Raw genomic sequence first — 14,498 nt, 5'->3', positions numbered from 1 at the left:
ATACAACAGGACGTGCACAGCTTCCAGAGGAACAGTCCACATGGATGTGGCAGTCACAACACACAGGGTAAGATAACATGTACAATACTTAGCGGATGAGTCCACACGAGTGCAATAGTTGCTACAACAAGTTTTATTTGAAGGTCTGTCTAATGTCTGGGAGAGTATCCTACACGGGCGAGACAACGTTAATAGCATATACAACACATTTCCATTAATAGATTATGTATTACAACAAGTGAAATAGTTCAGATGTAGAACACAGGTTAACATGCATCACAAGTGTTAAATATTAATCATACAACAATTACAATACATGTGTGAAAACATGCTGGCCTGTTAGCAGGCTTCTGAATTAAGCGAAATTTCCAAGACACATAGTTACACCATACATCACTAACCCTGTTGAGTGGCGTTGAAGCCACTACTTACTCCTCAAAGGAAATATTATAGACTCTCTTGGCTATGTGGGAGGAGCTGAGGTGAAAATTCCTTTGCATGTACAAATGGGGGGTATTTATAGCCAAGGGTGAAACTGACCCTTGTGGTTGTTCGACTACCCTCATGACTGTTTGACTTCCATGACTTTTCAACTTTACATGACTCTTTGTACAACAAGTGGGTCTCTTGGACTTCCACATTACATTATATTGATTGACAACATGGCCCACAATAGAGATGTGGACAACGTGACTCATGACAAGAGTCAACATGACATCGTTGTTACATTTGTGCTACTACTGGAGTGCATGTCAAGCTGCAGTGCTGCTGGGTGATGGATTTCTTCATGGTGTAACACAGCTTCAGCTCCGCATGGAAAAGTGTGCAGAGTCTTCGATGGTCATTGGTCCACTTGATGTTGCTTTGGCACGTTGCTCCTTTCTTGTATGTTGGAAGGCTTGACAGGCTCATCTGTTCGTGAAAGGTGCATGTTTTTCCATTCGTCCGTTCGTGAGCACATCTTACATGTTTGCTCATTCGTCCGTCCATGAACTCATATTTTCATGATCATTCGTTCGCGAGCACATCTCTTTGCATTCATTGTTTGTTCGTCCATTGGTGAACCTGTCCTTTTGCATGTTCTCCCTTCGTTCATCCCATTTGTCGTCACGCCATGTTTGTCAGTGTACCTATACCTGCAGTCACTCATGATGGGATGACATCAAATCCAAAAACCTCCTAGTCTACCATGACACATGATCATTTTGGATGCAGGTGACCGGGAGAGGCAACAAGGTTTTGAGGCAGGATGATGGCTCTGGGCACTGCTGATGAAAACTGCACAATAGTCACTGGGTGATGAAGTTGGGAAATCTGAGTTTACAGTGACTATCCTCGAGGTCTGGCTTGGATGGAAGGAAAAACTGTGCAAATTTGGGAGGGACAATCCTAGTTGCATGAAGGCAAGGCAAATAGAATCTGTGCATTTTCCGGAATGAGCGGGAAGTAGGGACAGGAAGGAAAAAATTGCGCAATTTTATGGAGGAACAGGCCGGGTTGCATGGAGGATCAGCATGAAGGAATTGCATGGATTTTTTAAGGAGTTGGCTGGGAGCTTGGTAACCAAAACTACACAATTCCCAGAGGGAAATGGCAGTTGGATGATGGGTCACTGGCAGCAAAAATTGCGCAATTCCTATGGGGAATAGGTAGTCAGCTACTGGGAGCTTGGCAGCAAAAACTACACAATTCTTGGAGGGAATTGGCACTCTACTGCTAGGAGCTGCTGGCGAGGGAAAATGCACCAAGGTTGTTAGGTTGACCTGCTAATCATGTGCAATTTCTGAGCTGAGTGGAATGTTGGACAATAGAAGACCTACTCATGAAAAATGCGTAATTTCCTGGATGAGCAGTCGGTCCACTGTTGGGAGGACTGAACGGGAAAACTGCGGAATTTTATGAAGGAGACAAGGACGAGCACTTGGTGTCTGTTCGACCTATCTATGCAATTTCCTCAGTCAGCAGAGCAGGCAAGGTCAACAACCTCTATGCAATTTTTTAGGGGAGTCAGTCCCGGGGTGGCTATCGGGTCCAACTCTCTAGGTGGCCAGCACGAAAGTTGATCGAATTTCTTACAGGCAGCGCAACTTGAAAAGACTTGCTTGGTGCTTCTGCACTGTTTTGTGTGACAGTTGATCGAGTCAATAGCGGGGTGATGGTCCGACTATCAGAGGGAAGTCTGGTCGTCAGAACTCAGAAAAATGACTAAGTCTGTGAACGAGTGAAAGATGCAAGTGTGATCTTACAAACACACACCAACATGACTTGACGAAAAGATGACTCAAACCAACCAGGCACACATGTTCAACATGATTGATCGACGGTGCAACCAACAAGCCCAACACTTTTGATTGACCATTGATCGACAGTGACGATGCTTATGCGACAGTGGATGTGACTCCATGTGTGAGTACGACAGATAATTTCATAGCGAACACAACAAGTCCACATGAAGTGAAGACTTTGAGCATAATCAGAACATGGTTGCAAGCATGACTTTAACATCAACATGCAAGACTTGGTGAAATGAATAAACAAGGTAAATGGTAAGAGTCACACGAGCTCATGGAGTGAACCCGAGTGTGTGTAGTCATCAAGTGAAACTCTTCAAGGGAGGCTCTGAAATTGGGTGCAGGCCAAAATTTTGGAGGGTGGTTATGGCCGTTACAACAATTGGTGACACACTGGTAGAACTCCAGTTTCTCTGTTTTGGTTCATTGCTAGCATAGGGCCTTGGTGTTTTGGGGAGTATTGAATCACTATGCATGGACATACATGGTTCACCTTTTGCTAACTCAGTAAAACACAATCAAAATTCTATCTTGATCATAGTATTTCGAATCTGGGAAGGGTAGTTTAGCTTGCGAGTTGAAGATTTTCAGAGTATAAGTTTTCATCTATATTGTTGCTCTACTGCCAGCAGGCCTGGAAAGTACCCTGAAAGAGTTGCGCAGGAACACACATTGCTCCACTGCCAGCGAGCCTGGTTAGTACCTTGGTGGAGTTGCATTCTTCACCTCTTTGCGCAGGAAGCCTTTCTCTTCTTTTTCCTTTGTATTTTCAAGAGGACTTTGCATAGGCACTTATTTATTTTTGTGGCAGAAGATGGTTCTTGACTTATTGAGATCATAAGAGGTTGTTCCTTCAAAGAAGCATGTAAGACCTTTGACATAGGTTTGCTCATTTAGGTTTCCCCTTCTCCATTTCTACTAGTTGGATGAGCCTGAACACACAAAGTAGAAGGTCGAGTACAAGCATGGGGATTCCCAGTGTCTAAACAGGTTCATGGTTGGACCAAAATTTCCCTTGCAGACGGTTTTTATTTTCCATCAAGACTTCATCGGTCGAAGGTTATAACCAAGCACAGAGAAAACGGACATGAGAGTGGCCAAGTGCTGCAATTTCACAAGTCTCTTCAAGTTTCATCCACATACTCTATTCAAAAGCCAGAACATAGTAGTTGGCAAAAATTATTTCCCAAAAAAAAATAGTAATATATCAAACAAACAAAACAAATGTGAACAAAAAGAGTAAGCAGAACAAACAAAGTAAAAAGAAAGGTAGTAAGCAAAGCAAACAAGATGCAAACAACAAGCAACAAGCAGACTATGTACATGGCACGCCGGTACGGGCGCGGCCCCGCCTACTAAAAGTAATGCTTGATATCTTAGTCGTTGATAGGAATGTTGTCAATCATCCTGTCAAGTGATTGCAAATGATACATGTGTGGGCCAAGCTTCTCGTGGACCAATGTAAGTCCACCGGGCTCCGTTACCAGAACCTGGTGGTATTGCAAAAGACCTTTAGGTGAGGACAACACCACTGCTTTAGGTATTGTGTGCAACATAGGCTTGGATGATGGCACGGGATAGTTGTTCTTATTCTGAAAGCATTTCAGGTTCTTGAAATCAATGCATAAGCAGATTTTCCCGAATCTCTTACGTACGAAATTTAAATTAGAAACCCAAGTATGATGATGAAATTTGCATGTGATCCAATCATCCAAAATATTAATCAATTTTTTCTACATAAGGAGTTCAAAAGACATATGTGTTTTACTTGACTTTTGCTGCAATGATTTGGCTCCTCCTTTACTTGGGATCCCATGTTGGATTATTCACATGTTGTATGTACTCAGGTCGTCATCTACCCTCGTGGATACATCCCGGTATTGTTTGATTAGACGGTCAAAAGCTAACCGCTGCTGCGGTGTGCAGTTTGTATAAAGACTAACCATCTTTGGATCATGATTGGTCCCCAAGTTGCTTTGTTCATTCGTAGTGGTGGGTTTGTGGGTTCTACTGTTTCTTGGTCCTTGACCAAAATTTTGCAAATCATAGAGCTTGTTGATAGAACCCAACCCCTAGGGGACAGGGTTGCCTTTCTTTCCCTCAGCTACATATTTTAGAGATTGCTCGTACTTACCTTCATCAATGGTTATTTCCTTGAAAGTATCAACACTATTCGCAAAGTGTAGTATCACTTTTAGTGCGACCATGTTGAGGCTCAGGGTCCAAGTCCTTGAGCCGTCATGTGTCTTTGATTCGTTGAAATCCATGGCCCACATCTTGTTTATACGCGGACCATTTGACATGCTTGTACTACTTCTACTACTATTGCTGCTATTACTACTACTATTGGTACAATGGACTGTACAAGTTTCGTTACCATCAGTTGGGCAAGGAAGGAGTCCCACCTGTGTGTTTGATGGGGTTGAAGCTAGCCGTGCAGGATAACACTCCAACGTTGTCTCCAAGAGGCAGTTTCCAAACATGAGTTCTGCGAAGGCCAACGATTCATTCTCGTTGTTAAGGGGAGTGACATTTTGTCTCATATACCTCTCGAATAACACTTGGATTTGGTTTCATTTTCCCTTGTATGGAAGGCACATGTGAGACGAGTCTGTAGCAAAATATCCATCTAGATTGCTGGATCAGTCTCTATTGAGTAGCAGACCATATGCTTTCGGTATGTCCACAACAACTATGTTGATGCATTGGTGGACTCGACTATCATGAGATAGTCAGATGATCACGTCTCGCAGTTCACCAATGGCTGGTACCAATGTTTGATCAAGTTGGATGATTCACGCAGATGTCTCACTCCATTGCGCATTGATCTTCTTAGCAATGGAGAGCAGCATAACGTTCGTGGCCGTGTCAGAATCAACCAAGAAGTTGTGAACATTGTAATTAAAAATTTCAAATGAAATTAGGAACGAAGGGCAACTTGAGTTTGCTTCTTCCATCCGGAGTGTGTTGAGCATAGTGGAAAGTGATCCGGGAGGTGTGCTCCCCACTTTGCTGGTAGAGGCTACGCTGTCCATTGCTGTCTGTCCCAATGCACGCAATAGGATGTCTCACTAACTCTGGACCTTGGCTAACTTGAACAAACTGATGTTCGCTCAAGTTTTCTTCATGTCATCAACGATGTTGTAGTCTAGAGGTGGTGGATTCACTGAGGTGTCTGAGGTGGAACGAATGTTCATGTTGTCGAGCGAAGTGTTTTGCAGCTTTTTTCTCATGGATGTACTCCTATCCGTCGTTGTCTTCCCGGACTTGCTTTGCATTTTCTGCTTTGGGGTAGTCGGTGGATTGGCCTTCTTCATCACCAGTATCACCTTCTCTTGCATTTCCCCAAGTGTAGGGGGAACCCCTTTACTCCTAAGGTTGTAATGATCATTTTGATTTTGGGGCTACATCTCGGTGTTCATCTTCAACATTACTTGCAAGCACTGATATGTGTTCACCACATGCCTCGAACTTGATGCTTCATCAAGTGAAGCCTCTTCGTCATCATTGATGTCCTCCAGTTGCTCCTACATATTGTTTTTTACATCGAGTGTATGACTACAAACAAAGATAATGACTTGCTTCCAATCTGAAAAAGAGTTATTGGGGTGATGTTCCTCATGGAAAGAACAAAACTTGGGATCTGTGCATTGTTCAAGTTGGAACACAAGCTTCTGCATAGTTTTTGAAGCGAAACGGTTGTTGCTTGATGAGCCACTCGATGAGATGCTTGCTTGTCTCTGTTTGGGCAGATGGCTTCTTGAAAATGTGTCACATTTCCATTGTTTGAGGTTGGACACTTCTGTAGTCAAGTTTTTGACAAGGCGAGTGAGGGTCTCAATATCGGTTGCTTCCTTGTCTCTACCCTTACTCACCATTTCTTAGGGCTTCATAATCACATCCTTGGAGTCTTTCATTGATTCATCATCCATGATGACTCCAATTGCGCGTAGGCCTTTTTCAACAGTGATAGCCTCTTCACAACTTTCTAAGAGTGTTGGTTTCGCAGCTCGTTTACCAAACTGTGCAATGCTGGTTGGGAGTGCGGATGTGTAGTAATCAATGGTGATGGAGTCATGAGGTTTAGTGTCTGTTGAAAACTTGTTCAATATGCATGTAAACCTTTGCTTGAAGTCTTTTAATTTTTATTTTCCCTCCATCTTTAGGCTTCCCAATTCTTTGAGTAGCATGGCTGGGGTCTTGTCATCAGCAAATGTTTCAAGGAACATGCATTTGAATGCAACCCAATTCTGTATAGAGTTTGGTGGAAGGTTGTGATACCATGCAGATGTGCGACCATCCAAGGTACATGGAAACAATCTACATGCTACGTCATCATATTGTACCTCAAGGGTTTGCAGCTACGGGTAGAAGTTGTCCAAGTGATCTTCTCCCTTCTCTGTGTTATCAGGGTTGAACTTGATGTCCATTCTCTCCGCTCGCTTCGACATCTTGTGCAGAACAATCGGGAGAGCCAATGGTCCTTGAGTCATCCATTCAAGATTTGGATCAGCCATCTCGTCTTCTTCCTCATCCTCATCCTCTCTTTTAGAGTCTGATGGTTCCGGCTCTGAGTCTTTTGGTTTGTCTCTACCTTTGCCTCCTCCGCTGCCTTCCCATCTGCCTCCTATATCAGAGTCTAATCCCAAGATCACAAGAGTGTCTCGTTTTCCTTGCCAAAAGACCGGAGGTTCCTCTTCGTCTTCAATAACTTCTGCCAGACCTTCAAGTGTGGCAAGGACTGCTTCTACCACCGATGATACAAAAACTCCTGTGGGAGTGGCTTTAGACTTCCTTGATGTGTATGGAAGATTTTGTATGCCTAGGATTAGTCTGATTTCTTTTGTAAACTAGCGAGTGATGGGATGGACAGAGAAAAGTTGATGATATGGAATCTTGTGTTCAATCTTGGGGGGTGAGGAGTAACCAACTGCAAAGTCGTGTGTAGGTGAGAGGGAGTGCAAGTTACTATCTTGACCAAATGATTGATGAATGAGTGTGAGGGGATGTTCAGCCTTATACAACTGGCTACCCTCCTTCTAGCGCTAGAAATGTTGATGGTGTTGGACCTGCCAACATTCAGGGGATCACCCCGGTATGAAGCCCCAACTAGACCTCACACCATTTGGTGTGGGAGTCCCATCCGGTATGATGGCCCATTTGCCATTATCTAAAGGATTTGCCTCAACTCTTGCTTGTCAGCAGAGGAGAGTGGTCTGCTTTGTCTTTGAGAAGTGAGGTTCACGTGCCTGGTGAGTGTAAGTGTAACTTGTGTCAATGGTTCTTTCACTGTAGAGGGAGAGGGTGGGAGTGAGTCCCAAGTTGGTTGGGATGAAGTCCCAACTTGGCTAGGAACACACAACGCAACAGGACGTGCATAACTTCCAAAGGAACAGTCCACACGGATGCGACAGTCACAACACACAAGGTAAGATAACACGTACAACACTCATCGGATGAGTCCACATGAGTGCAATGGTTGTTACAACAAGTTTTATGTGGAGATCTGTCTGATGGCCGGGAGAGTAGTCTACATGGGCGATACAACGTTAAAAACATACACAACACATTTCCATTAATAGATTATGTATTATAACAAGTGAAATAGTTCAGATGTAGAACACAGGTTAAAGAAACATGCATTACAAGTGTTAAATATTAGTCTTACAACAATTACAATACATGTGTGAAAACCTGCTCGCCTATTAGCAGGCTTCTGAATTAAGCAAAATTCCCAAGACACATTGTTACACCATACGTCACTAACCCCGTGTGAGGGGTGTTGGAGCCACAACTTACTCCTCAAATGAAAGATTACAGACTCTCTTGGCTATGTGGGAGGAGTTGAGGTGAAAAGTCCTTTGCATGTACAAATTAGGGGGTATTTATAACCAAGGGTGAAATTGGCCCTTGTGGTTGTTCGACTACCCTCATGACTGTTTGACTTCCATGAATTTTCAACTTTCCATGACTCTTTGTACAACAAGTGGGTCCCTTGGACTTCCACGTTACATTAAATTGATTAACAACATGGCCCACATTAGAGATGCGGACAACGTGACTCATGACACGACTCGACATGACAGTGCTGGTACATTCGTGCTGCTGCTAGAGTGCATGTCGAGCTACAGTGTTGTTGGGTGATGGATGTCTTTATGGTGTATCACAGCTTCACCTCCACGTGGCAAAGTGCGCAGAGTCTTCGATGGTCATTGGTTTGCTTGATGTTGCTTTGGCACTTTGCTCCTTGCTTGTATGTTGGAAGGCTTGACAGGCTCATCTGTTCACAAAAGGTGCATGTTTGTCCATTCATCCGTTTGCGAGAACATCTTACATGTTTTCTCATCCATCCATACATGAACTCATCATTTCATGATCATCCGTTCGCGAGAACATCTCTTCGCATGCACCGTTCGTTCATCCATTGTTGTACCAATCCTTTTGCATGTGCTCCATTCATTCATCCCATTCGTCGCGTGTCATGTTTGTTGGTGTACCTGTACCTGCAGTCACTCATGATAGAACGAAATCAAATCCAAAAACCTTCTAGTCTACCATGAAACATGATCATTTCAGATGCAAGTGACCGGAGAGGCAGCAAGGTTGTGAGGCGGGATGATGGCTCCAGGCACTACTGATGAAAATTGCACAATAGTCACTGGGTGATGAAGATAGGAAATCTGAGTTGATAGTGACTGTTCGTGAGGTCTGGCTCGGCTAGAAGGAAAAACTGCGCAATTTTGGGAGGGATAGTCTGGGCTGCATGAAGGCAAGGTAGAAAAAATCTAGACCTTTTTCGGAATGAGTGGAAAGTAGGGGCTGGAAGGAAAAATTTACGCAATTTTCTACAGGAACAAGTCGGGCTGCATGGAGGATCAGTAGGCAGGAATTGCGTAGTTTTTTAGAGGAGCTGGACAGGAGCCTAGCAGCCAAAACTGCGCAATTCCCAGAGGGAATTGGTAGTTGGCTTCTGGGTCACTAGAAGTAGAAACTGTGAAATTCCTAAGGGGAACAAGCAGTCAGCTGTTGGGAGCTTGGCAACAGAAACTACACAATTCCTAGAGGGAACTGTTAATCTGCTGCTAGAAGCTATTGGCGAGGGAAACTGCGCTGAGGCTATGAGGCCAACTTGGTGATCATATCTGCGCAATTTCTGAGCTAAGCGGACTGCTGGGCAGCAGAAGGCCTGCTCATGAAAATTGCACATTTTCTTGGATGAGCAACCGGTCAACTGTCGGGAGGACTGATTGGGAAAACTGCGCAATTTTCTCAGTTAGCAGAGTGGGCAAGGTCAACAACCTCTGCACAATTTTTTAGGGGAGTCAATCCCGGGGTGGCTGCCGGGTCCGACTCTTCGGGTGGCCAGCATGAAAGTTGTTCGAATTTCTTGCGGGCATCGTAGCTTGAAAAACTTTCTTGGTGCTTCTATGCTGTTCTGGGTGACAGTCAATCGAGTCGATAGTGGGGTGATGGTCCGGCTGTTAGAGAGAAGTCTGGTCGTCAGAACTCAATAAAATCACTAAGTGTGTGAACGAGTGAAAGATGAAAGTGTGATATTACAAACACACACCAACATGACTTGACGACGAGATGACTCAAACCAACCAGGCACACATGTTCAACATGACTGATTGATGGTGCAAGCGACAAGCACAACACTCGTGATTGACTGTTGATCGATCATGACAACGCTTGTGTGACAGTGGATGTGACTCTGTGTGCGAGTACGACAGATAATTTCATAGTGAACACAACAAGTACACACGAAGCAAAGACTTTGAGCATAACTAGAACATGGTCACAAGCATGACTTTGACATCAACATGCAAGACTTGGTGAAATGAACAAGCAAGGAAAATGCTAAGACTCACATGAGCTCATGGAGTGAACTCAGGTGTGTGTATTCATCAAGTGAAACTCTTCAAGGGAGGCTCCAAAATTGGGTGCAGGCCAAAATTTTTGAGGGTGGTTGCAGCCGCTACAACACCTCTACTATCGCGCCTTGCCTTGTTCTTCATCCTTCTTATGTTTCTCTTCTCGTTCTCTCCTCCTCAACTCCTATTCTTCCTTCAGCTTATTCTCTGCCTCCTACAACTTCAGTTCTCCTTCCTGCAACCTTTGTTTTTCTCTCTTCCTCTTCTTTTGTCTCTACATCCTGTACTTCCTCTTTGCTCCCGCTTCCAGAGATTCCTTCATGATACGAGGATCTGCCTTCATTTTGCAGATTTTCTCTCCCTCTGGACTATCAAAAATATTCCTCTTTCCCTTGTCCTGCATAGGATTGCGGCCTTCTTTTGCTTGCAGAACTACTGCTGTATGTGGAGTAGCCTTTAAAGTCCTTGCTATATTGACCAACTCATTGAGTCTAGAGGCATTATAGTAGTACCTCCAAGGATCCTCTTCTGGCCAATGAAATGCCCCGCCAATCCACAAAAAGTAAACCCTCGTACAATAGTTCTTTTAGATACTATGGGGGTCATATAGATTAAATTTGTTGGTGTCGAATTCAAATTTCACTATGTCCTTAGCGTTGAAATCTACAACTTTCAAGTTCTTAATCTCGTATAATCTGATCCGTACCATTACTCCTCGATAATTGCATTCTGAAATCAAATTGCAATAGATGTTCACGATAGTCTCTTGTGGTGTCCATGTCCAGTTCATGCCAGCGAATTGTTGTTGTGCATAGATTGCATCTAGTAAGTATGCAGACATATAGAACCTTGCTCTTTCATCCTTGGGCAAATTTTGAGCCTGACCTACATGTGACTCAATTGTTGAGCCAACATATCTGACCAGTTGAATGTCCTCCCATCACTTACCAACTAGTCCAGTAAGACTGCCCACCCTTCAGGAAAGGTTTCTGTGCTCTCTTGACCATATATTCTGCAAGCGAAGATAATCAAGAACTGGTAAGCCTTCCTGAGGGACTTTGTCTTGTACACATGGGTGGGTGTCTGTTGAAACTTCAATGGCTCTTTCACCCAATGCTTGACAATGTCTCTTGTGTTCACATAGTTGTGGGTGGCATAGAAGAGTGAGTCCATGCGCTTCACTAGCTCGATCAAGTGATAGATCTGCTGAAAGTCTTCTGCCCGCTGGCACTGCTCAATGTCATAGTCTGTTCATCAGTATGTGAGAAAATCCATTTGTTGATGTTCGCACATGGGAAGGTGGGGTACCTACATGCCACCTTGTATAACCCTGACTACCAGATACTAAGATAAACTTGTCGGTTCTTTAAGTCTGCCTCAAAGTCCTTTGCAAAAGTGTCTTTGATCTGTTTCCATGTCAGTGTTGTTCCCTTATCTATAAACAATTAAGTATCGACATACACTGGTAAATCAACTGATGTCTACTCAAATTCTTCCCCAATATTCCTCTCAGTAGTTTCCTTTGATGTAGTTGTCTTAGATGCCATGGCAACTATGACTGTTGGATAGATGCTCAACAACTACTGCACTTGTGGGACAAAGAGGAAACTCATGGCAACAAAATGTCAGTTTAAAGCAAGACAACCTCAAGGCAATTTCAAGCAACAATTAAAGCACTAGATGTGAGGGATCGCATAATTTTTCTTGACACAGGGGACTGGCTATCTGCGGGAACTGTGAACTGCGCAGTCCCAATAGCTAAGGTGGAACCCTAATGGTTGGAACTGCGTAATGTACAGTTCAGCCTAGGAAAAGGCCTAGAAGATATTGCACATTGTGTAGTCTGAGTGGCCAAGATAAGAGGATGGCTCTTGGAACTGTGCAGTGTGCAGTTGGAGCCAGCTTTAACTTTGTACTATGCAATTCCAGAGGCTAAGCTTGTGGCTTGAGCCTCCATATTATGTAGTTCCAGTTGTGCAAAGTGAGATCTGACTAAGGGAAACCCAAATCTGCCTAAGGGAAGTTTGAGAAACAAGTAGTTTTGAGAGATAATGTGAAGTTGAGTGTATATCTGACTAAGTGTAGATGAATGTATGTGAATCAAGCACAAAAATTGATTAAATGGAAGGAAAGCATTGATGAAAACTTGACTAAACTGGGAGTGGGGGGGGGGGGGGGTGGGGAGGAATCAATTTTCCATATTGATGGACATTAAAATTATTTTCTTTAAACTCATTAACTGAAACATTGCATGAGAAGCTTAAAAAATAATGACCAACAGATTGAGTATCTGAATAGTAAGTAATAAGAAAACCAAAACATCACATGAACACATAATAGCAACACACATTGACATCTGATTTTCTGTAGGCTCCAACCTACAAGAGGATGCTACCTCAATTTTCTACAAGCTACAATAGGCAAGGAAGCTCCAACTCCCATATGTTTTCTATAGACTACAACCCACAGGATGCTCCTACCTCAATAGGCTTCAACCTAATGCTTATCAAGCCACTACTTGAAAGGATACCATAATCCCTTGATGCAAACAAGAAACAAAAATGCGTTGGTTTACCTGATTATAAATTTTGCATATCTCCATGTTCATTTTTGCCTCTTAGTCCCTTCGAATCTGCTTCACATTAGCTTCATATGTGCCATGTAACTGACGCATAATACATCAATCATCTCTCACTCATTCTCCCACTCTCTAACCTCTCCATGTTTTCCAAAATTTCATATTTTATAAAGATAGTTTGCTAGCCGTTTGTATCCAACATAGGAATATGACATGAATAGGCTTGACTCTTTTCCTTCCACTCATTCGTTTCCAAACTCTTCATATCTTGAATATCACAAAAATAAATAATCCATCCAATATTAATTTCAGCCACACGTAATGATTAAATACATCATCCTAATGCCAACATCAAATGACAATATTTATCATTAATGCATCACAACAATCTTTGCAACATCTTTGCCTTTGCCTTGGAGTCTTTCCTTTGCATCACAACAATTTAGCTCAATCAACAATTTCACATCACAACAAATCCTTCAATATATCAATCTCTGCAACATTATCAAAATATTTCATTGTATCACAATTCCTCCTCCTTATTCAGCTCCTTTGCATTTATAATCTTGTTCATTAGTGTATACATTGCTTTCTTGTTTCTCCTTTACCTGTTGTTTCTCCTTCATTGTTCCTTGTTGTTTCTCCTTTGGCTTTGTTTCTCCTTCATTTTTCCTTGTAGTTGTTCCTTTGCATCTCATCTTTTACTACTTCTTGCTCCTTTTCCTTCTTTTGTTGCTTGCTCCTTGCCTTGCTACATCTTCACTGCTCCTTTTCCATCACATCTTTGCTTCTTTGCTACCTCTTCACTGCAATTTTGCCTTATTTGCCTTGTTTCTTCTCCTACATAGCTTACTACTCCTTTTCCTGATATTCCTTGTCCTACTCCTTTGCCATCAATGGCAATATTGCCAACAATCTCCCCATTTGGCATTGATGGCAATGCACTTGTCCTCCTCCTTTCATTATGAGTAGTGTCTTCCTTCCTCTGATTACCTCCCCCTTTGAAATCAATGGTAAGGGGGTTATAAATGTCTTGTTGCTTGTAAAAGAGTCCTCAGTGTAGCTGTCATCATTGCATTAATGCTTTATAACCTGCAATGTATTGTTCTGCATGATTGAATAAATGCTACTCTAGATGGCTTATTAGGGCTCCTTCATATTGAATGAATGTTGCTCCAAAGTGAATGTTGCTCTATATGACATATAAACATTGTAAGAGTGGTGCAAAATATTGTTGTGAGAACACTCTAAAAGCAAGAATATTGTTGAGAGAACAATTTGTAAAGAAAACATGGTATGCATGAGAAATGTATTATATTGAGCACTGCGTGATATTAAAATAATGCAACATATTTAATACCAAATGATAGTATTAAAGCCATTTTAAAGAAACATATTAACGCAGGAATAAGACTCTCTCATATGATGATTTAAACCAATAATTTATATTTTCTTCCAGAGTCTTGGGTAACAACAATAAGGCATCAACAACCTTGAAAAGTCTTCTTGAATGTGTGTTTGAGATGCTGGCTTGTAGCAACTTCAAAATCTTGAGTCCCTAAGATAACAGATCTATCTTCAAGAGAGTTTTTAACAACATCCTTAATTTGAGCAATTAGAATTGTACATGAGTGAGGATTCCTAAGATTTTCCCAAAAAATGTACTTTACTTCCCCTACAACATTTTTATATAAAATCGCATCCCATTCAAGATCATTAGAAGTCGGATCATCAACAAAATTGACAACTTGCCTA

General features: G+C 42.5%; 1 protein-coding gene across 1 annotated transcript in view; it reads right to left on the bottom strand.

Moving 5' to 3' along the window:
* LOC149227105 (uncharacterized) overlaps positions 1-14,498 on the bottom strand; it is a 136,044-nt gene that overhangs the window by 42,866 nt on the left and 78,680 nt on the right. The window lies entirely within an intron of this gene.

The sequence above is a fragment of the Pinus tabuliformis genome, chromosome J, assembly GCF_031772625.1.
Source record: "Pinus tabuliformis cultivar Carrire ecotype Pingquan chromosome J, CPIR1, whole genome shotgun sequence".
NCBI lineage: Eukaryota > Viridiplantae > Streptophyta > Pinopsida > Pinales > Pinaceae > Pinus > Pinus tabuliformis.
The sequence above is the reverse complement of the archived record's forward strand: the minus strand, read 5'-3'. Positions and strand labels throughout refer to the sequence as shown.